The sequence below is a fragment of the Ceratotherium simum genome, chromosome 18, assembly GCF_057802395.1.
Source record: "Ceratotherium simum simum isolate JZ-2026a chromosome 18, ASM5780239v1, whole genome shotgun sequence".
Lineage (NCBI taxonomy): Eukaryota > Metazoa > Chordata > Mammalia > Perissodactyla > Rhinocerotidae > Ceratotherium > Ceratotherium simum.
The window spans coordinates 32,580,473-32,607,353 of record NC_141917.1 but is presented as its reverse complement, the minus strand read 5'-3'; the positions used below and the strand labels follow the sequence as shown (position 1 = coordinate 32,607,353).

Sequence of the window (26,881 nt, the reverse complement as noted above, 5' to 3'; positions counted from 1 at the left end):
ATGCAGCTGCAAGCCAAGGAATGGCAAGGGTTGATGTCAATCATCGGAAGCTATGAAAAGGCAAGGAAAAATTCTCCCCTGTAGGTTTCAGAGGGAACGTGGCCCTGCAAACACCTTGATTTTGGATATCTAGCCTCTAGAACTGTGAGACAATAAATTTCTGTTGTTCGATACCACCTAGTTTGTGGTACTTTGTTATGGCATACCCAGGAAATTAATATAGACACCATGCATTCCTTAGCACAACACTTTATAACAGGAAATTAGCCTTCTTAGAGCACCAAATGGTGCTTCGCAATTTAAAAACCATTCCCAGCTATTCACACTCCATTCCACAGCACTAGGACAAATTCATTCTTGGACAGTGGCTATGGTATAAATATTCTTCCCCTGCTTGAATATGGTTCATGAGGAAAAGCTTCCTAGGTCATGATTCAGAGAACTCCCCCTTTTGCACAACTCTGGCTGTTCAAAGTTTCTTCCTCGTAAACTATTTTGCCTTCCTCTCACATCCATCCTTTTGTACTAGTTTTTTTTCTTTTTTTTTTTTTGTGAGGAGGATCAGCCCTGAGCTAACATCTATTGCCAATCCTCCTCCTTTTCTTTTTTTTTCCCCCCAAAGCCCCAGTAGACAGTTGTATGTCGTAGTTGCACATCCCTCTAGTTGCTGTGTGTGGGACATGGCCTCAGCATGGCCGGAGAAGCGGTGTGGCGGTGCGCACCCTGGATCCTAACCCCGGGCCGCCAGTAGCAGAGCGCGCATACTTAACCGCTTAGCCACATACCGGCCCTAGTTTTGTTTTTTTGAGGGCACTCAGAATGAGTCTAATTCCTCTCTCATATGACAGGCGTTTAAACATTTAAAATCTGATAGATGACCCCCACATCCTTGTTCTGAAAATTTCAACTGTTCCATGTGGGTTATGCTTCAAATACCATTCACCTTCTTTATTGGACAGATATCAGTGAATCAGTGTCCCTCTAAGTGTAGCATCAAGAACTGATGCCAAATTCCCAATATCAACTCCTTAGAATAGATGAAAGCAGAGCCAGCTCTTTGCTGTCATAGACACTTCTTCTGCAACAGAAAAATACTACCCAGACTGCCTTTCAGTGAGATAAATCTTGAGAAATGGAAGAACCCTTTATTGTAATTAGCATCTTGATAGATTTGGGGTGGGGTAAATTTTGGAGTCCATCACTTTTTTCATGTGAAGACAGAGAGTCCTCAAAAAGTGTAGGGGCGTGGGATGTCAATACAACTATGTAAGTATCTACTCCACAGAATAAGAGCCCAAAGTATTGCCGCAAGTTAGCAAGATGCGCCAAATAAAACATCACATTGAATGTGGATAAATAAGAAATTCAGCACCTGGGATTTTAAAATACATGCCTGCTATGGTCTGACTTTTGCCCCCCCAAATTCGTATGCTGAATCTCTACCCCTCAGTATGATTGTATTCTGAGATAGGGCTTTTAGGAGATAATTAAGGTTAAATGAAGTCATAAGGATGGGATCCTAATAGGATAGGACTCTCGTGGCCTTGTAAAAAGGAAAAGAGTGCCCCCTCTCTATCTCTATCTCTTTATCTCTCTAGCTGTCTCTCTCTCTCTTCCCATTTGCACACATGGAGGAAAGGCCATGTGATAATACAGCAAGAAGGTGGCCTTCTGTAAAGCAGGAAGAGCGTTCTCACCAGGAACCAAATCAGCCGGGACCTTAATCTTGGAATTCTCAGCCTCCAGAACTTAGAAATAAATTTCTGTTGTTTAAGCCACCCAGACTATGATATTTTGTTATGGGGGCCCGATTTAACTAACACAATACTAATACAGGATGAAGAGATAAGATAAAAAGCAAAGGCTGACAAAGATTCAAGAGTTTCTCATCAAAAACTCTATATGAATTGCAAACATTTTAAAGCTATTCTAAAGGTAATCTGACCAAAGGCTGTCCTAATACAGGTGTGACCCAAAGGTCAGCTGGGACCTCTCTCTTCATCAGATTTAGAGGAATTTGCCATTTTCTAAACTGCTTACCTCTAAATGCTTCCCTGGATTTTTGTGCATCCCTGAAGCTCACGAGCTCATGTTCTATGACCCCCTCAGCCTCCCAGCTCCTGCATTCACACTTCAGTCTCTGCTTTGCTTTGAGACAACCAACTGTCTCCAGCCTGTTAGTGCCACATCTCAAAGATCATAAGCAGGGCTGGCTTCATGGGTGTGCAACCAGCACAGCCCTACAGGGTCCTGCACTCAGAAGGGCCTGAGTGTAGTGCCCTGTTGTAACAGTCTTGAAATTCTTAATCATTCTATCTTTGAATTTGTGTTTCTTAAGTGAAGTCTGTTGGCACAATGGAGAATGCACCTTCTAAATATCTCATCAGACGCACCCAGATTAATTGAGCTCCTGTAGCTACAATGATAACCAATTTGATTTCTTTTTTTATATATAATTTTTATTTAATTAACTTTCGAGGTAACATTGGTTTACAACATTATATAAATTTCAGGTGTACATCATTATATTTCGACTTTTGTGTAGACTACATTGTGTTCATTACCCACTCTAATTGCCGTCTGTCACCATACCCATGTACCCTATTACCCCTTTTACCCTCCCCCTTCCCCCCTTTGCCTCTGGTAACCACCAATCTATTCTCTGTTATTATGTGTTTGTTTGTTTTTGTTGTTCTTTTTCTTCCACAATGAGTAAAGTCATACAGTATTTGACTTTCTCCATCTGACTTATTTCTCTTAGCATAATGCCCTCAAGGTCCATCCATTTGCTGTCACAAATGGCAAGATTTTGTCTTCTTTATGGCTGAGTAGTATTCCATTGTGTGTTTGTGTGTGTGTGTGTGTATATATATATATATATATATATCACACCTTCTTTATCCATTCATCCATTGATGGGCACTTAGGTTGTTTCCAAGTCTTGGCTGTTGTGAATAATGCTGCAATGAACATAGGGGTACATATATCTTTTCAAATTAGTGTTTTCATGTTCTTTGGATAAGTACCCAGATGTAGAATAGCTGGATCATATGGTAGTTCTATTTTCAATTTTTTGAGGAATCTAGAAGACAACATGAGCAGTACACACCTTGACATCAGTCTTAGCAGTATCTTTTTGGGGGTTTTTTTGTTTTTTTTTAATTTCTTATTTATTGCAGCAACATTGGTTTATAACATTGTATAAATTTCAAGTGTACATCATTATACTTCTATTTCTGCATAGATTACATCATGTTCACCACCCAAATACTAATTACAACCCATCACCACACACATGTGCTGAATTATCCCTTTTGCCCTCCCTCCTGCCCCCTTCCCCTCTGGTAACCACCAATCCAATCTCTGTCTCTATGTGTTTGTTTATTGTTGTTATTATCTACTACTTAAAGAAGGAAATCATACGGTATTTGACCTTCTCCCTCTGACTTATTTCACTTTGCATAATACCCTCAATGTCCATCCATGTTGTCACAAATGGCTGGATTTCATCGTTTCTTATGGCTGAGTAGTATTCCATTGTGTATATATACCACATCTTCTTTATCCATTCATCCCTTGACAGCCATTTAGGTTGCTTCCAAGTCTTGGCTATTGTGAATAATAGCCAAGGGGTGCATGTATCTTTATGCATTGGTGTTTTCAAGTTCTTTGGATAAATACCCTGCAGTGGAATAGCTGGATCATATGGTGGTTCTATCCTTAATTTTTTGAGGAATCTCCATACTGTTTTCCATAGTGGCTGCACCAGTTTGCACTCCCACCAGCAGTGTATGAGAGTTCCCTTCTCTCCATATCCTCTCCAACACTTATTGTTTCCTGTCTTGTTAATTATAGCCATTCTGACGGGTGTGAGGTGATATCTCACTGTAGTTTTGATTTGCATTTCCCTGATAGTTAATGATTTTGAACATCTTTTCATGTGTCTGTTGACCATCTGTATATCTTCTTTGGAGAAATGTCTGTTCACGTCTTTTGCCCATTTTTTAATTGGGTTGTTGGTTTTTTTTGTTGTTGAGATGCATAAGTACTTCATATATTTTGGAGATTAACCCCTTATCCGATGTATGGTTTGCAAATATCTTCTCCCAGTTGTTAGGTTGTCTTTTCGTTTTGTTGATGGTTTCCTTTGCCGTGCAGAAGCTTTTTAGTTTGATGTAGTCCCATTTGTTTATTTTTTCTATTGTTTCTCTTGCCCCGTCAGACATGGTGCTTGAAAATATGTTGCTAAGACCGACTTCAAAGAGCGTACTGCCTATGTTTTCTTCTAGAAGTTTCACAGTTTCAGGTCTTACATTCAAGTCTTTAATCCATTTGGAGTTAATTTTTGTGTATTTTTGTGTAAAGTAAGGGTCTACTTTCATTTTTTTGCATGTGGCTATCCAGTTTTCCCAACACCATTTGTTGAAGAGATTTTCTTTTCTCCATTGTATGTTCTTGGCTCCTTTGTCAAAGATTAGCTGTCCATAGATGTGTGGGTTTATTTCTGGGCTTTCAAATCTATTCCATTGATCTGTGTGTCTGTTTTTGTGCCAGTACCATGTTGTTTTTGTTACTATAGCTTTGTAGTATATTTTGAAATCAGGGAGTGTGATACCTCCAGCTTTGTTCTTTTTTCTCAGGATTCCTTTAGCTATTCGGGGTCTTTTGTTGTTCCATATAAATTTTATGATTCTTTGCTCTATTTCTGTGAAAAATGTTGTTGGAACTTTGGTAGGGATTGCATTAAATCTATAGATTGCTTTAGGAAGTATGGGCATCTTAACTATGTTAATTCTTCCAATCCAAGAGCATGGAATATCTTTCCATATCTTTGTGTCTTCATTTTCTTTCAGCAATGTTTTATAGTTTTCTGTGTACAGCTCTTTCACCTCTTTGGTTAAGTTTATTCCTAGGTATTTTATTCTTTTTGTTGCAATTGTAAATGGGATGGTATTCTTAATTTCTCTTTCTGCTACTTCATTGTTAGTGTGTAGAAATGCAACTCATTTTTGTATGTTGATTTTGTATCCTGCAACTTTACCATATTCGTTTATTACTTCTAAAAGATTTCTGGTGGATTCTTTAGGGTTTTCTATATATAAAATCATGTCATCTGCAAATAGTGACAGTTTCACTTCTTCCTTTCCAATTTGGATCCCTTTTATTTCTTTCTCTTGCCTGATTGCTCTGGCTAGGACTTCCAGTACTATGTTAAATAGGACTGGTGACAGTGGGCATCCTTGTCTGGTTCCTGTTCTTAGAGCGATAGTTTTCAGTTTTTCACCATTGAGGATGATATTAGCTGTGGGTTTCTCATATATCGTCTTTATTATGTTGAGGTACTTTCCTTCTATACCCATTTTATTCAGAGTTTTTATCATAAATGGATGCTGTATCTTGTCAAATGCTTTCTCTGCATCTATTGAGATGATCATGTGATTTTTATTCTTCATTTTATTAATGTGGTGTATCACGTTGATTGATTTGCGAATGTTAAAGCATCCCTGCATACCTAGAATAAATCCCACTTGATCATGGTGTATAATCTTTTTAACGTATTGTTGTATGCGATTTGCTAGTATTTTGTTGAGGATTTTTGCATCAATGTTCATCAGTGATATTGGCCTGTAGTTTTCTTTTTTTGTGTTGTCCTTGTCTGGTTTTGGTATCAGGGTAACGTCGGCTTCGTAGAATGAGTCAGGGAGCTTACCCCCCTCCTCAATTTTTTGGAAGAGTTTGAGAAGGATAGGTATTAAGTCTTCTTTGAATGTTTGGTAGAATTCACCAGGGAAGCCGTCTGGTCCTGGACTTTTAGTTTTGGGGAGGTTTTTGATTACTGTTTCGATCTCCTTATTGGTGACTGGTCTATTCAAATTCTCTACTTCTTCTTGATCCAGTTTTGGAAGGTTGTATGATTCTAAGAATTTATCCATTTCTTCCAGATTGTCGAATTTGTTGGCATATAGCTTTTCATAGTATTCTCTTAGAATCTTTTGTATTTCTGAGGTGTCTGTTGTAATTTCTCCTCTTTCATTTCTGATTTCACTTATTTGTGCCTTCTCTCTTTTTTTCTTGGTGAGTCTAGCTAAAGGTTTGTCAATTTTGCTGATCTTTTCAAAGAACCAGCTCTTGGTTTTATTAGTTTTTTCTATTGTTTTTTTGGTCTCTATTTCATTTATTTCTGCTCTGATCTTTATTATTTCCCTTCGTCGACTGATTTTGGGCTTTGTTTGCTCTTCCTAGTCCAGATCCTTTAGGTGCATTGTTAGATTGTTTATTTGAGATTTTTCTTGTTTGTTGAGATAGGCCTGTATTGCTGTAAAGTTCCCACTTAGAACCGCTTTTGCTGTATCCCATGAATTCTGGCATGTCGTATTTTCATTTTCATTTGTCTCCAGGTATTTTTTTATTTCTTCTTTGATTTCTTCATTGACCCAGTCATTGTTCAGTAGCATTTTGTTTAGTTTCCACATATTTGTGGCTTTTCTGATTTTCTTCCTATAGTTGATTTCTAGTTTCATACCATTGTGGTCAGAAAAGATGCTTGGTATTATTTCAATCTTCTTAAATTTATGGAGACTTGTTTTGTGGCCTAATATGTGATCAGTCCTGTAGAATGTTCCATGTGCATTTGAAAACAACGTGTATTCTTCGGTTTTTGGATGGAACGCTCTGTATATATCTACTAGGTCCATCTGTTCTAGTGTGTCATTTAAGGCCAATGTTTCCTTATTAATCTTCTGTTTGGATGATCTATCCATTGATGTAAGTGGAGTGTTAAAGTCCCCTACTATTATTGTGTTACTGTCTATTTCTGTTTTTATGTCTGCTAATAATTGCTTTATATATTTAGGTGCACCTACATTGGGTGCGTAGATATTTACGAGTGTCATATCCTCTTGTTGGATTGTTCCCTTGATCATTATGTAATGCCCTTCTTTGCCTCTTTTTACAGTTTTTGTTTTAAAGTCTATTTTGTCTGATATGAGTACTGCTACCCCAGCTTTCTTTTCATGGCCATTTGCGTGGAGTATCTTTTTCCATCCCTTCACTTTCAGTTTGCGAGTGTCTTTAGGTCTGAAGTGTGTCTCTTGTATGCAGCATATATATGGGTCTTGTTGTTTTATCCAATCAGCCACCCTATGCCTTTTACTTGGATCATTTAGTCCATTGACGTTTAAAGTATCTATTGATAAGTATGTACTTACTGCCATTTTTTAACTTTTTTTTTCCTCAGTGTTTTGGTAGTCCTTCTCTGTTCCTTTCTTCTTCTATACAGAATTGATGGTCTCTTTAGTTTGACATCTGTCTGAAAGCTCTACTCTTTAATTCACCTCCTCCCTCCTTTTATGTTTTTGATAATCTATCTAACCTCTTTTTTGTGCATTTATATCCATTACGTTCTTATCATGGAAATAGGTAATTTTTCCTATTTGTGGTCTTCTCTTTTCCCCTTAAATCAGTCCCTTTAACATTTCTTGTAGCACTGGTTTCTTGTTGACGAACTCCTTTAATTTTTGCTTGTCTGGGAAATTTTTGATCTCTCCTTCCATTTTGAATGATAACCTTGCTGAGTAGAGTATTCTTGGCTGTAAGTTTTTTCCTTTTAGCACTTAAAATATATCGTGACACTCTCTTCTAGCCTGTAAGGTTTCTGCTGAGAAGTCAGCTGATAACCTTATGGGGTTTCCTTTGCATGTAACTTGTCTTTCTCTTGCGGCTTTTAGGATTCTCTCTTTATCTTTAATTCTGGACATTTTGATTATGATGTGTCTTGGTGTGGGCCTCTTTGGGTTTATCTTGTTTGCAGCTCTCTGTGCTTCCTGTACCTGGATGTCTGTTTCCTTCCTTAGGTTAGGGAAGTTTTCATCTATTATTTCTTGAAATAGATTCTCTGCCCCTTTGTCTCTCTCTTCTCCTTCTGGGACACCTATAACACGGATGTTAGTGTGCTTCATGTTGTCCCAGAGGTCCCTTAGACTGTCCTCACTCTTTTTAATTCTTTTCTCTTTTACCTGTTCAGCTTGGGTAATTTCTTCTAGTCTTTCATCCAGCTCACAGATCTGTTCTTCTGTATCCTCTACTCTGCTTTTGAGTCCCTCTAGTGAATTTTTCATTTCCAGTATTGTATTATTCATTTCTGATTGGTTCTTTTTTATATCTTCCATTTCTTTGTTGACATTCTCACTGAGTTCATCTATTCTTCTCCCCAGATCAGTGAGCATCCTGAACACTCTTTGTTTGAACTCTCTGTCAGGTAGGTTGCTCATTTCTGTTTCACTTAGTTCCTTTTCTGGGGTTTTGTCCTGTTCCCTTACTTGGAATGTATTCCTTTGCCTCCTCATTTTGCCTCTTTCCCTTGCTTGTGTCTACGTATTAGGTAGCTCAGCTACGTCTCCTGCTCTTGGAGAGGTGACCTTGTGTAAGTGACGGCTTAGGAGGACTGCAGTGTGCTTCCCTCAGTTCTCAATGTTCCAGGGGTCATCCTTATGTGGGCTACGTGTGTCCTTCTGTTGTGGCCTGTTTGCTCTCCCTGTAGGTGCCCAGGGAGGCCGAGTTATGCTCCTGGCCAGCTGTTGTAATGCTCAGCTGCTTGTAGTTGTTGTGGGCCCTTTAGTCTCTTTATTAGGTGTGGGGAGCCCCAGCACAGTTGGCTGCGAGTTCTAATAACACATTTGTGTTGCAGCATTTCTTTTAAGTGAGTAGGCCCCCAGGGTGGCAGGTTGTTAGGCTCAGGGCCTTACAATTGCTATAAGCCTCCAGCCTTTAGGTCTCTTGTCAGCTCTCTGAGGATTGCAGCTGGGTGGGGCTGGCCTCAGGCACAGGAGCACCCAATTGTTTCAGGCTTTGGAAGGTGGGGCAAACCCCCTATGTGGGTCTTTGAGATGCACAAGTCTTCTGCAGCTGACAAGCCCTGCCGCCCACAGGTCCACACACACAGTCAACACAGTCCTGCCCCATGTGCGCGCCCCAACCTCCCAAAGCAGACCCAGTCTCTCCACGGCGGGAGCCCCACACACTCCACCCCCCCCCACTCTCTCCACCCGCTCCTTGTGCATGCCCTGCCCCGCTGAAGCCAGCTCAGTTGCCAGGCTGCAGAGAATCCAGTCACCAATCTATGCAGGCCCACAAGTTGCCTGAGGGCTTGTTGTTGGGTGGGGCCAGTCTCTAGGGTGGGCTGCCTGCCCTGGCTGAGCTGGATTAAATCGGTGCTCTAGCGGGTGGGGCAGACCCTGGGCTAGCAGGCCCCAGGGAGAACTCCAATGGTGTCTGTGTCAGCACGCCCACACCAGGCCACAACAATGGCCGCCGCCAATGTCCCAGTCCCTGGAGAGGTCTCACCTCTCACCGAGATGCACTCAGGGCCTATTAGGTGAGTCTCTTTTCACCAAAGCACTGTGCACCTTTCTTTCTGGTGATTTTAGGATGCTTTCTGAAACGGGTGAGTTTGTACATGGGCCCTTTAAGAGCCGGTTTTAATTTCTTTGTGCACCAGCTTTTCTGGGGGTGCTCTCCAATGTTTTAGTAGCAGGCAAAGTCAGATATTATGCCGCTCGTCTCGATTGTGCTGGGTCCACAAAATGCCCCCAGCGGGGGCGCTCCCCGGCTCAGGGCCCCGCGCCTCCAGGGAGGGCTGTGGACCTGTGGGCTGCTCCCGGGCGGCCGTGAAGCTGGCGGCTTGTGAAGGCGGCGTTTTTCCTCTCCAGAAGGGAGTTTCGGCCTCTTCCACCTCAGTTAGGATTGTCCATTGTTGCAGGAGTTCCTCTTATCCAGTTTTCATTTCTGTCTCAGGGGTAATTTTTCCACAAGTAGTTGTAAATTGGCTGTGTCTGCGGGAGGAGGTGAGTTCAGAGTCTGCCTACGCCGCCATCTTGACTTCCCTCGCAGCAGTATGTTTTTGAATATCATGTCCCCTGAGGCAAGGGAAACAAAAAAATAAATAAATAAATGGGACTACATCAAACTAAAAAGCTTCTGCACAGCAAAGGAAACCATCAACGAAATGAAAAGACAACCTAACAATTGGGAGAATATATCTGCAAATCATATATCTGATAAGGGATTAATATCCAAAATATATAAAGAACTCATACAACTCCACAGCAAAAAAACAAATAACTCAATTATAAAATACGCAGAGGATCTGAGCAGAAATTTTTCCAAAGAAGATATATGGATGGCCAACAGGCACATGATAACTGAATTGATAAATTATTCCTATCATTCCTTTCCCTCTTTCCAGGTTACACTCCCTCAGTCCCCATTCCTGTTACCTACAGTTAGTTCCCAAATAAATTACCTACACACAAGCCCCTGTTTCAAGCTTTATTTTCCAAGGATGGGGAAACCAAGGCTAAGGCAGTTATGACATTAGACACTAGGGCTTAGTGTCCCTAAAATACAGAACCTCAGAAAGTAATAATAAAGTGAGGCCACTTGTGTGGCTTTCATGAGTTCCTGTCCAAGTACCCTTTCAAACAGTTAACATGGCTCATATATTTATTGATATATATTCAACAACATTACAGAATATGGTCTATTTATGCCGCGATAAAATGTGCAGATGGCAATGTAATTGATGCACCCATGAGCTTGTCAAATGTATATGTAAAGCCTGAATAACTGTAAACCATGACCTTAATGTATATGATTAATTATCATGGTAAGACTAAGAAAAAGAGAAAGGAAGAAAATTATATTTTTAAGAAAAATCAAATATTAAGAAATCTGTGAATAAAAAACAAAAAGTGGACCGAGAAGAGATATACTCCGAGTGAAAGAAGCAGATTTGTTAGAAGGAAAGAATCCATAAGTTAAACAGAACATTTATTTAATTACAGAATTAATAGAAGTTAGATAGTGTGTAGCAATGAAACAGTTTGAGGTTCAAATAGATTCCTTTTAAAATGTTAACTAGCAAAAAGGTTACTTCCGCTATGCATACCACTGCAGCAAGTCCAGAGCAAATCAACTAATTTCCTTTTTCTTGGATCTTTCTGGTCAAAACAGACAGATAGGGCTTTAAAATAGAGCAGTACACAACTACAAAACAGAAATGATCTCAGATTTGTGCAGGCCTTCCTGCAGTTTGGTAGCTTTACTTGAATCATTTTTATCAGATTAGGTCTGAGTTCATCTGATGGATAGGAAATTTGCAGAAATATAGTGCAATGAAAATGATTTTTAAAAGAAGGTTTTTCATGGATCCAAAAGAATATTTGACATTTGTTAGTCATTTGTTGTTGAATAATGAATCACCACAAAACTCAGTGACTTAAAACAACAGCAATAGTTTATTTAGCTTTCATACCTTCAATTTTGACAGGGGTCTGTGTGGAAGACTCACCTCTGCTCCACGTGGCATTAGCTCAGGTGGGGACTGCAGGATCACTTCCAAGATGATTCACTCAAGCGGCTGGCAAGTTGGTTCTGGCTGTTGGCCAAGAGTTCAGTCATGCACAGCTGATGACTGGAGCCTTGGATTCTCTCATACGGACCTCTAAGCAAGCTGCTTGGGCTTCCTAACAGTATGGTGACTGGACTGAGTGAGAGTCCCAAGACAACGAGGCAAAAAAATCGCCTTTTACGATTTAGCATTCGACGTCACAAAACGTCGCCACCACTGCCAACCAGATTCAAGTGGAGAGAACAAAGATCCCATTCTTCGATGGGAGCAGTGTGAATGTTAAGTTGTCAGAAGAGCATGTGGAACAGAACATACTTTTATAGCCATCACTATTACAAGAGTGAATAAGGGAAAGACTTTCTGTGGAGCTGGTTTCATGTGAAAATCCTTTTGACAACAATATTTGGCACATTATTCTGTAGGCCTAAATATACCAATAAAATAAAACAAATTACAGTCTCTGAATTCATGGGTTCTGCAAAAATCAGAAAAAATCAACTTAAGCAGTAGGTGAAAGGAGCACCAGCACTTACTAATTTGACCTTGGCCTAGCTTCTGAACATCTATAAACCCTAACTTCCTCATCTCTAAATTGAAATTAATAATATTATGACAGTTGGGAGAATAGGATAAAATATTTTATGTAATACACAAACCTAGCAAATGCATTCAAATAACATTATTTACCTTCTCCCTTAAGTACTGCATTTCATTGGCTGTTATCACCAACATTTGAGATCCACAATGTGATAAATTAAGTAACAAATATGAAAGGTGATCATTTCTGGAATTATATTTCATTGAGAAAATTCTAGATCCCAGCTTGTGGAGCGATGTATTATAAATTGAGTGATGTATTACAAATTGTCTTCATTACCCATTAACCAAATATTTCATCTTAAAAAAACCCATTGAACAAGTCAAGAACTATGTTGGTATATTTTAGTCATGGCTTAAATATTCAGAGGCAAGATGTCGCCTACCCAAGAAAAACACAATTAAGAAAGCCTTCGGGAAAAGTAAAATTAAAAAACAAAAATAGAAAACACCCTGCTTTGTTTCCAGCAAAAGCAGGAAATGGGTTGCGTAAAGGAAATCACCAACATGTGAGCATGGAAGACACTTAAAGTACTTCTACCAAATTAGAACTCACTAAATTAATGTGATCAGGATCAACATACATCCATTGAACCTTGCAAGCAGTAAAAATATTCAAAATATTTGTCTATAATTTTACTATTTAATCACAATCAAAGAAGTACAAATACGTTAAAAGCAAAAAGTTTAAGAAAAGAGCAAGAGAAATGATTGAAGTTTTGGAAAATGGTACGTAGGAGGGAAAGTCTGACGTGAAACTTATGCAATTTGATCAAAAGGAAAAGATAGCCAAGGACTTATTAATAATTGTGTACAAATATGCAAGAAATATCTAAAAGAATTCCTGCCTTTCTTTTACTTTCCCCAAAATGTTAAAAAAGGGACTTAATTAGTGACAAAGTTGTAAGTGCAATGGTTTTTAAGCACCTGAGACAAGCTATAGAATCAGATTTACAGTCTTTCTAAGAAGGAGCAACCATTTCGCTTCTTAGCTTTGATGTTTTTCTAACTAAAATCATGAACTTGATTCATAATGACTACCAGTAAACTTTATTCTAGAAACCAGAATCCTATGGGAAAAAATTTATCAGTCTAAGAAAAAATTACATATGGCCTGATCGTTTATGTAACAAAATGGATAAAATACGTTGTCTTAGCTGTCTCTGTGAGAATTCCTTTCATGGAGGGACACACATTTGTTAAAAGTCATTGGTAATCTTGGCTGTGGAAGAGAAAGGGGGATGGTGAGGGACACGGGGGTGAGTGAGGTGACAAGGGGCAGGAGGGATTTGTTTGCTGCTTCTGAGAGGAAGGAGAAAGAAGGATGGGGGTGGGGAGGGTCAGTCATGACACCAACAAGAGAATAAACTGTGTGAGCCTGCACTTAACACACCACATCATCAGTACATTTTTTAAAACTTGACAATGGGATATTATTCAGCCTTTAAAAAGAAGGATATCCTGTCATTTGCAATGACATGGATAAACCTGGAGGGCACTATGCTAAGTGAAATAAGCCAGACAGAGAAAGACAAATACCTCACGGTAACACTTATCTGTGGAATCTAAAAAATATGTCAAACTCATAGAAACAGAAACTAGAAAAGTGGTTGCCAGTGGCTGGGGGGTGGGAGAAACAGAGAGAGGTTGGTAAAAGGGTACAAACTTTCAGCTGTAAAACGAATAAGGTCTGAGGACCTAATGTATAGCATGGTGACTATGGTTGATAAAACTGTTGTTGTATAACTGAAATTTGCTAAGAGAGTAGGACTTAGATGTTCTCACGCTCCTCCAAAAAGGTAAATATGTGAGATAATGGATGTGTTAATTAACTAGATGGGGAGAATCCTTTCATAATGTATATGCATATTAAATTATCACATTATACACTTTAAATATCTTACAGTTTTATTTGTCACTTATACCTCAGTAAAGCTGGGTGGAAAAAACAGCTTTACAAAATGCTTGCTTGGATTGGAGTAAACGGATTTCTTATGAAAACGCTGAGATTTGGATCTAAGCTTAGATCCAAAGCTGAGATTTGGATCTAAGGTGCTGTGGGGACTGATGTTCCATGTGAAGGACTAAGCGCAGAGCCGAAGAGAAGTGGCTGCTGTGGGTGCACTCAATAAGGGGAGGAGGGATTGTCTGTAGGAGGCTTAAAGACGTTAATAAAACCGACTCAATGCCTGTCTGCTTTGGCTAGCAATTTTAAACGGGTGATACAATACTCCTCCTGGATAAAACCTTTTTTTGTTGTTGATCTAAGTTCTAAATCTAAACAATTGCCCTTATTACCACGAAAACTTAATAATATATAAGCTACAAACTGGCACGTTTTTATTACTTATCTTTGAATAAGCATTGTGTTCTACATGGAAGTGAATTTTGAGAAGTTCTGGTTAAACCATCAGCCTCCGACACACATAGACTCGGTGTCATGCATTCGTTTTAAGACTAAGGACTCAATTTCTATTTCTTTAATTTTAGAGTCCCTGTGGTATCATTGTTCATTTCAAATCGACTGTTTAAAAGAAGGAATATGTAATATCAAAAGTGATCTCAAACTTTTCCAAACCATATATAGAAATTATGATCATTTTTTTTTTGGTAAATATATCATTTGAAAGCCACTAGAATTGATTCATACAGACATGACAGTTTTGCAATTTCCTGAATGTATTGTGAAATGGGAATTTTATGGGATCTCTTACTAACATTCTTATGTCTACAATTTTTCCTAATTAGTAGAAAAAGCACATTAGGTAAAAAACTAAGGAAATTTGAAAAAAGTATGGGCGTCAGTTAATAACAATGTATAAATATCAGTTTATTAATTGTAACAAATGCACTGCTCAAATGTAAGGTATTAATAGAGGAAATTGGGTGTGGGTATATGGTAACTTTCTGTATTCATAATTTTTCTGTAAATCTAAAACTGTTCTAAAAAGTAAAGTTTAAAAACTCCTTTAAAAATTCCTAACAATTTATATAACAACTATTGCTGCATGTGGAAGAAATTTTTTGAAATTGAAATTAATAAAAATTGTTCCTTGATCAATTATGAGCAAAGATCAATGAAAAAATTTGACTATGTTGTCTATTGAACATGAATACACAAGAAAAATAATTTCTATAAAGTCATTTCAATTTTTCAGAAGTTAGGGGTTGAAAACAGACACTGTAATGTTATTATTCATTATCGTGACAGACCAATATGTGGTTATAAGTTTTTATTTCTTTTGTTTCAAAAAATATATCAATGTCATTAAAAATATTAGCCCATTATTTTCCCTTTTTGTACTATTATATTTATTTTTTGATTTTTACCGGTGTATTTATATGTATTTAACATATATATGAAGTGCAATAACCAAGAATTTTCATTACCTTTCTTTTCTGACCACTAGTATTATTTGCGTAGTTTCGTGATTAGTATTAAAGATATTTTGTGGTGTAGAAGGAGAGTTTTGCTAAAAAAAATTATCTACTCCAAATTGTACCAGTGGACAGAACTAAACAGCATTAGGATGGAATAAACTCAGAATGAGTAAAAATCTTGTCAAGGGTCATATTATGCTCCCGGGGCCAGGAGAATCCAACGGTTACTTGAGTTACACACTCAAAAAAAAAGAAATAAAGATGTACGTATATGTATAGAAACTGGATATTTAACAGAGACACTAGAATGACCAAAGTGTCATATCTAAAGAGGTAATTTTTTCTTACTGGTTTGCCTCCAGCTACTATTCTTCTCAAATACATTCTCTTTTCACATAGGACACTGGTTATCAGGATTTCTTTTTTCCATCCCAAACACACAGCCTTATTATTGCTTTAATGTGGGGGACAGGGGAGAAGACGGACAGAAAATTCAAAACTCAACCTGAAGTATATATTAGAACTTCTGAAGTGCAGTGTGTAGTGTCAAATGATCGCTTAAATGATTAATGATTCTAAATAACTCTACCCGCAGAGGTCATGGCCCCATCCTCTTGCAATCCCAATAAAGAATCTTTGATATAAAGGATCTTTCATTCGCTGGACAAACATTAATGGATACTGACCATATATGTACCAAGGCGGGGCGTTGCATTCTTACCATTAGTTGATCACGTTACCGCTGTCATAGTCTATCTCCAAGGCTGGCTAATCTTCTGGCCATGCTGGATGCTCTTGCCATCTCAGCTCAAAAGCTTTACTAACAGCATGCAAGATCCCCAAGTTCCAGAATGTCACTGTTTCATACAACATACTACCTGGCTTTACTTTTAGGATCCAGCCTCATCACCCCCTGATGATTTACAACATTTGAGAAGGAGGAAGAGTGTGGGAGATTTATTCCCAAAGCTTAAGAGAAGAATCTACAACTAGTCATCATTTAAAGTTCTTGTTTTTTGTAACCACGATTTTGTGTCATTCTTAGCTTTTAGTTCACTTATATCACATTCTCATTTTCCAAGCTTAGGAAATAAATACGAAGTTAGTCCATAAATTTAATAGTCATCTGGTTCTCAGATTTTCAAGGATAGTAAAAATTATTTTCTATTTTGCCCTTTAAGAATATTCACATTTAGCTGATTGTGTCTTAATTTTTTATACAAAAAGTAACATTGTTTTATCTATATATCTACCTGTACAACATTCTTTCAAATTCAATAAGAATATTTTGAAGTTCCTTCATAGCATAGTATACTTAATAGATAAATTATTTGGATCCTTCCTCATGAAGCCAGTCTTCCAAAGTTTCTACTATTTTCATAACTCTCCTTGTGAGTGAATATTATTGTCTCAACAATAAAACAACCAGCTTAGAGAAAAAAAAATCATCACCACATTCAGTCAAAGCATCCAGGAGCTCTCTCAGACCCAACCCAACCCAAATGGGCCCCATGTTTATTTTAGCATTTGGAGTAGCAGAGTGACCCAGCTCTGTCAAGTATGGACACAATATGTTCTCTTCCAAAGCCTGTATGTGTCATTCTCACTTAGTGTGTTCCTACCTTTAATGAATTGTGTTCCAGAAGTCCATTCATTGAGCCTGTTTGGATTTGTAATGCATTTTCCCAGAGAAATGTGATGAGTGTGTTCCCAGGCTGACCCACAAACTCTATTTATTCATAGAATGTTAGAGCTGGGAGGACTTTTAAAAGGCATCTAATTCAATCATTTTAAAACCATAATGTTGCTGAAATTGTAATAATAGTTGCCCCCAGAGAGCCTTTCAAGACCTTCATGAGTTTGTCGAGGCTCCTCTCTGTCCTGACAGGGCCAGTTTGTTGGAGGTTGTAGAAGACAACATCCAGGCAGCTGTACGGGCAACTGGCTTATCCTGAGAAAGTAAGTCTATGCAGCACAAAGAACATTCTCTAGGTTTGGAGATCCACTGGGGAAGGGGCACTAGCAGCGAAACAGCAGTGAAATCACTCCTAGAGTAGAAGTGTCTCACCAGGAAGCAGGAGCTCTCAGTCTAGAATTTTTCTACATAAACCAGATTTATCTATTTTATCAATAGTTTTCCATGACTGACTTGACTTTACACTGTGGTTCTCTTGAGCAAATGATGAGAGGAAGTGTCACCTCAACAGGCATCAAGGCACCGTGCTCGGCTCAGGGAACTTGGAGTGGCAGGGATGTCCAAACACAGATTGTTTGGACAGTCTCGCATTTATCTCCCAAATGCCAGGGCTGAGGATTATCTACCCTCCACAGACTCTGTACAACAGCAGGGAGAAGTCAGCCTTCACTCCTAAACAATAGAGTCCCAGTGGGGCAAAATTACTCTTGTAAATAGCTTCTTCCTAAGAAAGATTCCAGAATAAGACTGTTCCACTTTTTGTCTTTTTTTAAAGGCGTGTCCCTTTTGGTTAATCATCTCAAGAAAATTTCATCTCCTTCAGCCCCATTAAAGTCACTTACTTCCCCCTAGGGTGACATGGACTATCATAAAGAATGACCATCATGGGACCAACTATGATTTCTTCTGTAGAGAAATGCTGAAAATAAACATGGGGCCCAAAACAAAATAAAAACCCATGGTATCCTGTTTGGTTGTCTATGGAGTATTATGATCACATAACTAGAGACACACTGCTGAAAAAGGTGTTCCAGCTAAATATTCAGGTATTTAACACAAACTCTGGAGTCAGAATCAAACCTTTGTTCCACTAACTTAATAGCTTGTAAACTTGGGAAAGTTCCCAGATCATGCCAAGCTTTAGTTTTCACCACTGAAGTGGTGATAATAACAGCATCGAACTCATAGGGCAGTTTTAAGAGTTAAAAGGATAATGTATAAATGGCCAGCACAGTGACTGGCACCAGAGCAAATATTCAGGGAATGTGCAGCTTTTACTGTCATTGTTGTTTCTGTCATTCGTTTTGTTTTAAATCTGACCTAATTCTTTAGATCATTTGGCTTCCTATCCGATTTGCCATAATCATGTAAATTTTAGCCATATTTACATAAAACAATCTCTCCTAATTTACTCCAAGTACTATTTACTTTTAGATAAATTTTCTTATCTTTAAATATTATTTCGGCAGTATTCACTTATGTCTCCAATTTGTTCAAATAATTCTAAAATCTAAATTCTAAAATCTCTAAAGGGCAAGCTTCCTCCTCCTCCTTTCCCTATTCCCTGTTCAGTGTGATATTGTTGTGAACACAGTTATGATCAACATCAAACATATAAATTGTTAATATCAATTCCTGGAACTTTTCACGACCCAGCAAATTAGCAAATTCGTGGGGGGCAAGGACCATACTTTGTAACTGTATTTCCTTTCCTTTCCATTCCCCCATCCATAAAATGCAAATCAACTTCCCACCTAATAGATGATCATTCAATGCACTGAACAAAGTAATTTAGAATCTTTCACCATTAACTACTGCCAATGCAAAATAATCAATAACCATTCTATAGATAAGAGAGACAAGGTGAGTTTTACTTGAGCCAGGGTCAGGATTATAACCTGGGAATGCAGTTTCCACCAAGGAAGAAAGCCTTCCAGAGAAGCATGGTTTTCAGTAGTCTTATACCTTAGAACAAAGAACATACATCAAACAGGGCCAGGATATATAGTCACCAAAGTTTCAAAGAGATATTCAGTTGCAAATTAGCAGGTCAACATGACCCTGCTGTTGGGAAAGGGACTAATACAGGAGTTACCAATGGGGCGTAGGAGGGGAAGTATGCATTCTTATCTTAAGAGTCTGCGTTCTTTAATGGGTAAAGCAGATGTACACTGTAAGTCAGGCTTCTTTAGTTCAAACCGAATCCGTTTTGAACCAGAAGTTACCCCATATACCTCAATATGTGAAAATCTCTTATCAATATCATCAACGTCGTGGTCAATATAATTGTCCACTTATTATTGGGATCTATTGCCCTCCCTCTCCCACTAATTGGTGAGAATGTTAAGCATATTGAATTTAAAGTGAAGATGTATTACCTCTGTCACTTGAAATTTGCCATTCCATTGCAGAGTTATTTTCCCTTCAAGTCAAATATCACAGAACATAAGGAAACACAAGCTAGCCTGGAATTTAATTTTCTGAGACTGCTGACACGGGGCTGTGACTACCTTCCAAATAGTACATTTTGTACTGTCTGCTGGAGCACAGCAAGCCTGAAATTTAAAAGGCTAAACAATTTCACTAAACACACTACTGTCTTAAGTAATTGGTGCTATCTTTCCTAGCATAGTCTCAAAAAATGCCTGGAAAAGATCTGACAAGGCACATGAGTTGGCAATCACACAGTGTTTCTTGATTTTGTGAAGTAAACTGAAAATAAAATCTGGTGGAGAGATTTTAACAAAATTTACAGGAACTAGGGATCTTCGATGCTTTTTAGACTTCTGAGTTGTCTGCGATTTTTATGACTTTTCCTATTTTTCACTATCAAATACACATTTTTAATAATAACAAGGCAGTACAACTAATCGGCTTCCATTTAAAGAACATTAGAACATTACTCATCAGTTGAGAATGAAAATGAATAACACATTTCCAATATTAAAGTTTATACACTTTTTAAATTTATGGGTTTCATTCCCTTGAGGAAATTTTGTGCTGGCCAATTAAGAGAGCAACATTGCGGTAACTTTTTCTATTTATATTTGCTATGTCAAAAATGCTGTTTTTAGCATTTCTTTTATGAAAATCGGATAGGAAGACCACTTCCCGGAATTTCTAGTACTCATTTTTATTAAAAAGCTCTGTGTGTTATCATTGGTTTATCTATTTGTTTGTTCTCTGCCCTTGTCATGTTTCCTGGCCTCCATCGACTTCGGGCTTCATCCTTTGACGTGCTCTGAGATATGAGCAGATGTGACATTTGCCACTGCTGAAGATAAACAAAGCCAGACACTAGTTAAAGTGGTGAGGGTAGATTTTATTCAGTAATAAACTCTTGCAATAAGGAAAAGGGTCCAGCGTGAACTCAACTCAACTTTGCTTTGTGCAGAGGTGACTGGGTGTTTTAAAGTGAGAGAGAGGGCACAGGGTGGGGGGACGGCAGAGACTTGAGCAGAGTCAAGGGAATGGAAATATACAAAAAGCGGGAAGGGGGGTTAGTTAATGCGACTAGGCCATCTGTGTCTGTTAATTGGTGCTTATCTGAAGGAGACATAAATTTCTTTACCTTTACGACAGCAGGTAGTGCTGCTAGAAGGTTCAGCTCTTATCCACTCACAGGAAACAGGAGCCAGAGTTATCTCCCTGAATGTTTGCATTTCAAAGAGATGGCTCGGCTCGTAGGGTCCTAGAGGAGATAGTTCTGGTTGGTGGAAGATTTACATCTCTAAAGGGCAGAGAAAGGATTTATAATTGCAAGCTTTCTCAAGTAATTGCTCAAGAGGGAGTTCAGAAGCCTAACTGCCTGTCAACCTGGTTTTGGCTGGAATATACAGTAAATTTTCCTAGCAGCATTGGGCTTTCTCAGGCAGACATTTTAAGAGGGGCTGGGTCATCCTAGTAGTGAGGCCTTGAGCTGTTAGGAACAGTGTTTGTTCAAGTCTTTTAGTGTATGTGGAGGGGGGAGGTGGACAAAATCATTTATACTGAGAGTCTGATGTTTCCTAGGCCAAGGTTGAAGCCTAGTCAAGAAAAGGGCTCAGAGGAGGCTGACTAGAGTTTGGTCAAAGAGAGAGTCTTTGTCACCACATTGACCAGAAGAAGCTTTAAAGACCACGGTATGACTAGGCTGCTGCCCTCTTGCTCTGGCCTTCCATCATAACAGTATATCCCCAAAAGTAGCTACCAAAAGATATACGGAGCTGAATCTAGCCGAGCAGAACCCAATAGAGCTCAGAGAAACCTACTAATAGAGCTAGGTAGAGTCCAACAGAGCTTAAAAGGGCCTGAAGAAACCCAACAGAGCCCAGTAGAGACCAGGAGAGCTGCAGATAAGCACAGCGAAAAATAGATGTTGTTTCCCATAAGCCACTGGTATTGGAGTTGTTTACTGCTGTAGCAAAGCTGACTGATATACCATGGAGTTGTTGTCCTGAAAAATGCTTTCTCATTTAATCCACCTTCCTGTTTCATTCAGACATGGGAGATGAACTACATCCACCCATTTCCAAATGGATTCAGTAAAACAAAAAAAATACAACTGTAATTAGGTCAGGAGTAACTGCCCCCAAAGAATGTATAAGGTCCAAAAAGAAAGGGGGGGAGGCAGGAGATCTATCTCATCTGTTTTATGGAGAATATTTCCTTTCACACAAAAAAATTAAAAGCTTTTGAATCCCTAGGCTTAGAAAGCTATTATCAGCAAGAGCTATTAATCAGAATATATCCAAACTTATTGTAATAACATGTAAGATCCTTCATAAGCGGGCTTAAACCTATATTTTCTCTCTCTGCTCTACCAGCGTAGAACTACTCACCATTCCTTGAATATTTTTTCCTGACTATGAACTTTGCAACTACTGTTCCGTCTGCCAAGCATACCTACCGTTACATCTCTCTATACAGAGAATTTCTATTCTTCTGAGAACCAGGTCAAATGTACCCTCCGTTATGAAGTCTTCCTTGATTTAGCTGTTCCTCAATGTCCTAATCACACCCCCATATTTGTCAAATTCTACCTCGACCTCAAGGTATATCACAATTCCAAGTGTCTCCAATGTCTATGTGGTTGACTCATCTGACAGCCTAGTTTCACACTTCTTTAACTTCCTGAACGCCAATGGTCTTCACATCTATCCCACCCACATTTGTGCACCCACATTGAAGGCATCAACAGGAATTGTTTCACCTCCAAAAATGATAATTTCTGTTAAATTCTGATATCCTTTTCCTGGTTACGACTTCTTCCTTTAACTCTTTCTCCTGTGGGAGATCAAGATTTGGTCACCCTGAAATATATCTCTTTACCTTGATTGTTTTCTCTGAGGGACATTTGACCTCCCCCACTAACTGCCTAAAGAATTTGACATGGTGGCTCCTTCCTGGAACAGATCTTCTATCATGATGGCTATAAAGATAATGTAGGATAGAGGTTACAATAGCAAAGGCACCAAGCCTCTTTTATCAAAAAACTCTGTCTCTCCCTGACCACATTATCTATGGATGACCCCAAAAAGAATTGTCCTCCTGCCCTCTGAAGTCCCAGGCCACTACCCACCCCCCACACGCTCCTCGCCTTTAGCTGCAATACTTAAGCGAGCAGCTTAGACAGAGGGACGAGTTGCTCATTTCTGAGTTTCTCTCATGTATACATGTTATTACACTTGGTATTATTTTCTCCTGCTAACCTGTCTTGTTGATTATTTGGCCAGCCATAAGAACCTTAAGGAAAAGGGCAGAGGGAGATTCTTCCTCTTCCCCCGACACTCCCAATGTGACAACTTTTTAACCTCATCAAATATTGACCTACTGTTTTTGGTCATTCCATCAATACTATCCTGGCTATTGTCATAGCCCTATCCAGCCTCAACTTCCTGGTGCAGCTCTTTAGGGAAACACTTGCCTAAACCTTTAACTGCTTTCGTTCTGACACACTCACCCTATAAAACTCCAACCAGTAATTCTGTAATTTGCCTCATTTTATCTTAATCTAATGTTCTGTGGATTTTAAGAGAAATACCACAGAACCGTTTTCTTTTACTTAGGATACTCTTAGCTGCAAGTAATGGAAAAACTTAATGAAAATGCTTTAAACAATAAAGATGTTCATTATCTCACTAACAAAAAATCCAAAGGAATGGTGCTTCTAAGGTTGATTCATCAGGTTGTTATCTGGGCTTGGTCTTTGGGCTTATGCCTTCAAGATTGCAAAATGGCTGCAGCAGTTCCATGCATCACACATAGAACAATATTCAGACCAAGAATATGGAAGTTTCCTCCTATTCATCAGTTAGAATGAGGTGAAAGTCTCTCCTCAAATCTTCTCAATGTATTTTCCCTAAGGTTTTGTGGCCAGATTTGGATCATAAGCCATTGATACAAATTCAACAGAGGCTGACAAAGCAAGGATCTGACATTTTAGTAGGATTTTGGATTTGTCACCAAGCATGGAGCAGCAAACTCTTGATAAGCAACAATCAGAGTTTGCTAAACATTTCCGTTTCAGCTGGCCCTTCAATGCTGCTTGACAATGCTGCTTGTCCCAATGCTTCTCAAACTTTAATGTATAAACCAATCACCTGAGGATATTTAAGAATGCAGATTTGATTCAATAGGTGGGGGATTTGAGATCCGCATTTCTATCAAGCTACTAGGGGATGCCAACGCTGCTTGACTGATGGCCACATTGACTTACCAGGCTCTATCTCCTTCTCCTATTTCAAATACTCATCATCCCTCTCCACTAGGGTAACATCATCCCCATCACTCTCAGGAAATGAACTCATTCCCTATTTCACAGAGAAAATAGATGCCCCCCTAAGGTGGGGAACGCTCAACTTAAGTTGAGATAATATTGTATGAGTGTTAGGAGAATGGCCTTTAGCATTAAACAGCTGAGGTTTCCAACACCAGGTACACTATTTACCCCTGTGATATTTTGCAATATCTTTAACCTGAGCCCCAGTTTCTTAACATACAAACGTGGAAATAATAATGCCCAACTGTTGGTGTTTTTGAGGATTAAGTGAGATTATGTGGCTATATCCTGTTTAAGTTTCTTGATTATAAGAAACATAAACAATTTAACTTAGAAAAAGAATTGAAAGGCCATTAAGTAGTGTATTATTTGGGATTAGTTTTGACTGTAAAAGAAGAACCCCAAATAGCAGTGGCTTTAAACAAGTTAGCAACTCATTACTGAGTCATATTCAAAGATCTGGACATATCCTGTTCAAGTTGGTGTGGCATTCCACAGTGGCAGAAACTCAGGCTGAGATTCTTCTAGTTGCTATGAATATATATTTCAAATGTATACTTGGAAATGAAGATGGAATTAGTATTCTACTGGTCTGAATGTGAGATGGAATCAGGTTAAAACTATATTTATCAGCTCACTTCACAAGGTTCCACTCTTCCTGATTGGCCATGGTGTTTGGGGTTTCAGGAGTTAGAGTTGATTCATAGTCTGTGAAACCAGGTTTCGCAGACTGGTTCTGGTTATTTTCCTCTTCCTAGTGCATGTTTACTCTGACAAATAATGCAGATACGTTAGAGAAATATAAAAAGAAAATTTACAAAAAGTGCTCGTGACGTAATTGATCTATCCTGCCTCAGGGCTACCCAGATTCTTTTTAATTCAAGGGATGCTAGATCTGGATTTTGGGGTGAGAGATTTTGACTTTATATGATGATGATCAAATCAGGCCTCTTGTAGCCAGACCTAGAGTCCTTTCAGCTATGCAAATCAAGTGTAACACTAGTGGGTTACACATATATTTTGGCCCTGTGTTCAGATCTTTCTGATTATTACTAGACATTTCCTGTTCACTTTGATAAGCATTGCCTATCTGCTCTCTGGGAGATTAGAACTGCCATTTGTCTTTGCCAACTTGAAATTCTTTCATTTCCACTGAAATATGGGAACTGATTTCAATAACACTCTCTCTTACCAGTGCCTATAAACAACAGAAAACAGTTAATAAAATGCTTTTCAAAGCTGCAAATGTTCCACTAACCTATATCACAAACACACACACACACACAAGTATGTATATATATATATGTATATGTATATTGTATGGGTAACCGTTCAAATAAATAAGAGGTATATATGAGACAAATGTATCAATCTACAACAAATTGAAAAATAAAAGAGTCCTTAACAATAGACAGTTCAAGAGACACTGCTAACGCATCTATGCATCCCATACGGGTCCATGAAATCCAGGTTATAAAACATTGGGAAGAAAATCAAACATTGACAAACGTGAAATATAAACATATTTTATATTTCTTTATTTGGACTGTAGTGTTCTCTCACCATTTGTGTATTTAGCATTCCATATTTCAGCTATTTATAAGCAACCCAGAAAGTTCTTGGCATGCAGTGCTTTGTCGTTTTGCAGAGGCAACCGTTTGAATTTTCCTTTGAGGCTGGTGTGTCCAAGTGAGTCACTGGTTAATAAGTAGGCTTTGTCTGACCACCCAACATCCATCACAGTGTGATTCTGTTACATTTGAATCCTTGTCACCCAGACAATTTATAGTGAAAATTTTATATTGCCATTATATTGAGTATCTGAACTTCTCAGAATGTTCCTTCAAATTCCTCTAAAAATCAACATTAATTAATTATTATAGTCAACATTAAGTAAACAATCACTATAATGGGAAGAGAAAGATATTTAAATAATGTCAGATATAAAATATAACAAGGAAGATAAAAATATATACACACTCAAGAGAGTGAGAAAAGTAAAATACTGGGGGGAAATATTTGCAAAAGACACATCTTATAAAGGACTATTATCCAAAATACACAAAGAACTCTTAAAACTCAACAACAAAAAACCAAACAACTTGATTTAAAAATGGGCAAAGATCTGGACACCTCACCAAAGAAGATATACAAATGACAAATAAGCATATGAAAACACGCTCAACATGGTACATCATTAGGGAATTGCAAATTAAAATAACAATGAAACACCACCACACATCTAATAAAATGGCAAAAATCCAAAACACTGAAAATGCCAAGTGTTGGTGAGGAAGTGCAGCAACAGGAACTCTCCTTCACTGCTGGTGGGAATGCAAAATGGCACAGCCACTTTGGAAGACAGTTTGGCAGTTTCTCATAAAACTAAACATACTCTTACCATGTGATCCAGCAATTGCTCTCCTTGGTATTTATACAAATGAGTTGAAACCTTATGTCCACACAAAAACCTGCACATAGATATTTATAGCAGCTTTATTCATACTGCCAACAGTTGGAAGCAAACAAGACATCCTTCAGTAGGTGAATGGATAAATATACTGAGGTACATCTAGATGATGGAATGTTATTCAGCACTAAAAAGAAATGAGTCATCAAGCTATGAAATGACATGAAAGAAACTTAAATGCATATTACTAAGTGAAAAAAGCCAATCTGAGAAAGCTACATATTGTATGATTCCAACTATATGACACTCTGGAAAAGGCAAAACTATGAAGGCAGTAAAAAGATCAGGGCTTGCTAGGGGTTGGGAAGTGGTAGGGAAAGAAAGTATGAATTGCCAAAGCACAGTGGATTTTTAGGACGGCGAAACAATTTGTATGATATTATAATGGTGAATATGTGTCATCATACATTTGTCAAAACCCATAGAATGTACAATACCAAGAGTGAGTTCTGATGTTAGCTACCGACTTTGGGTGATAATAATGTTACAATATAGGTTCATAGATTGTAGCAAATGTGCCATTCTTTTGTGGGATGTTGGGCGAGACTGTGCCTGTGTGGGGGCAGAGGT

At 38.4% G+C, this 26,881-nt stretch overlaps 1 pseudogene; it reads left to right on the top strand.

Moving 5' to 3' along the window:
- The window catches only part of LOC101387191 (cilia- and flagella-associated protein 53 pseudogene), a 51,786-nt pseudogene continuing 24,905 nt past the window's right edge, over positions 1 to 26,881 (top strand).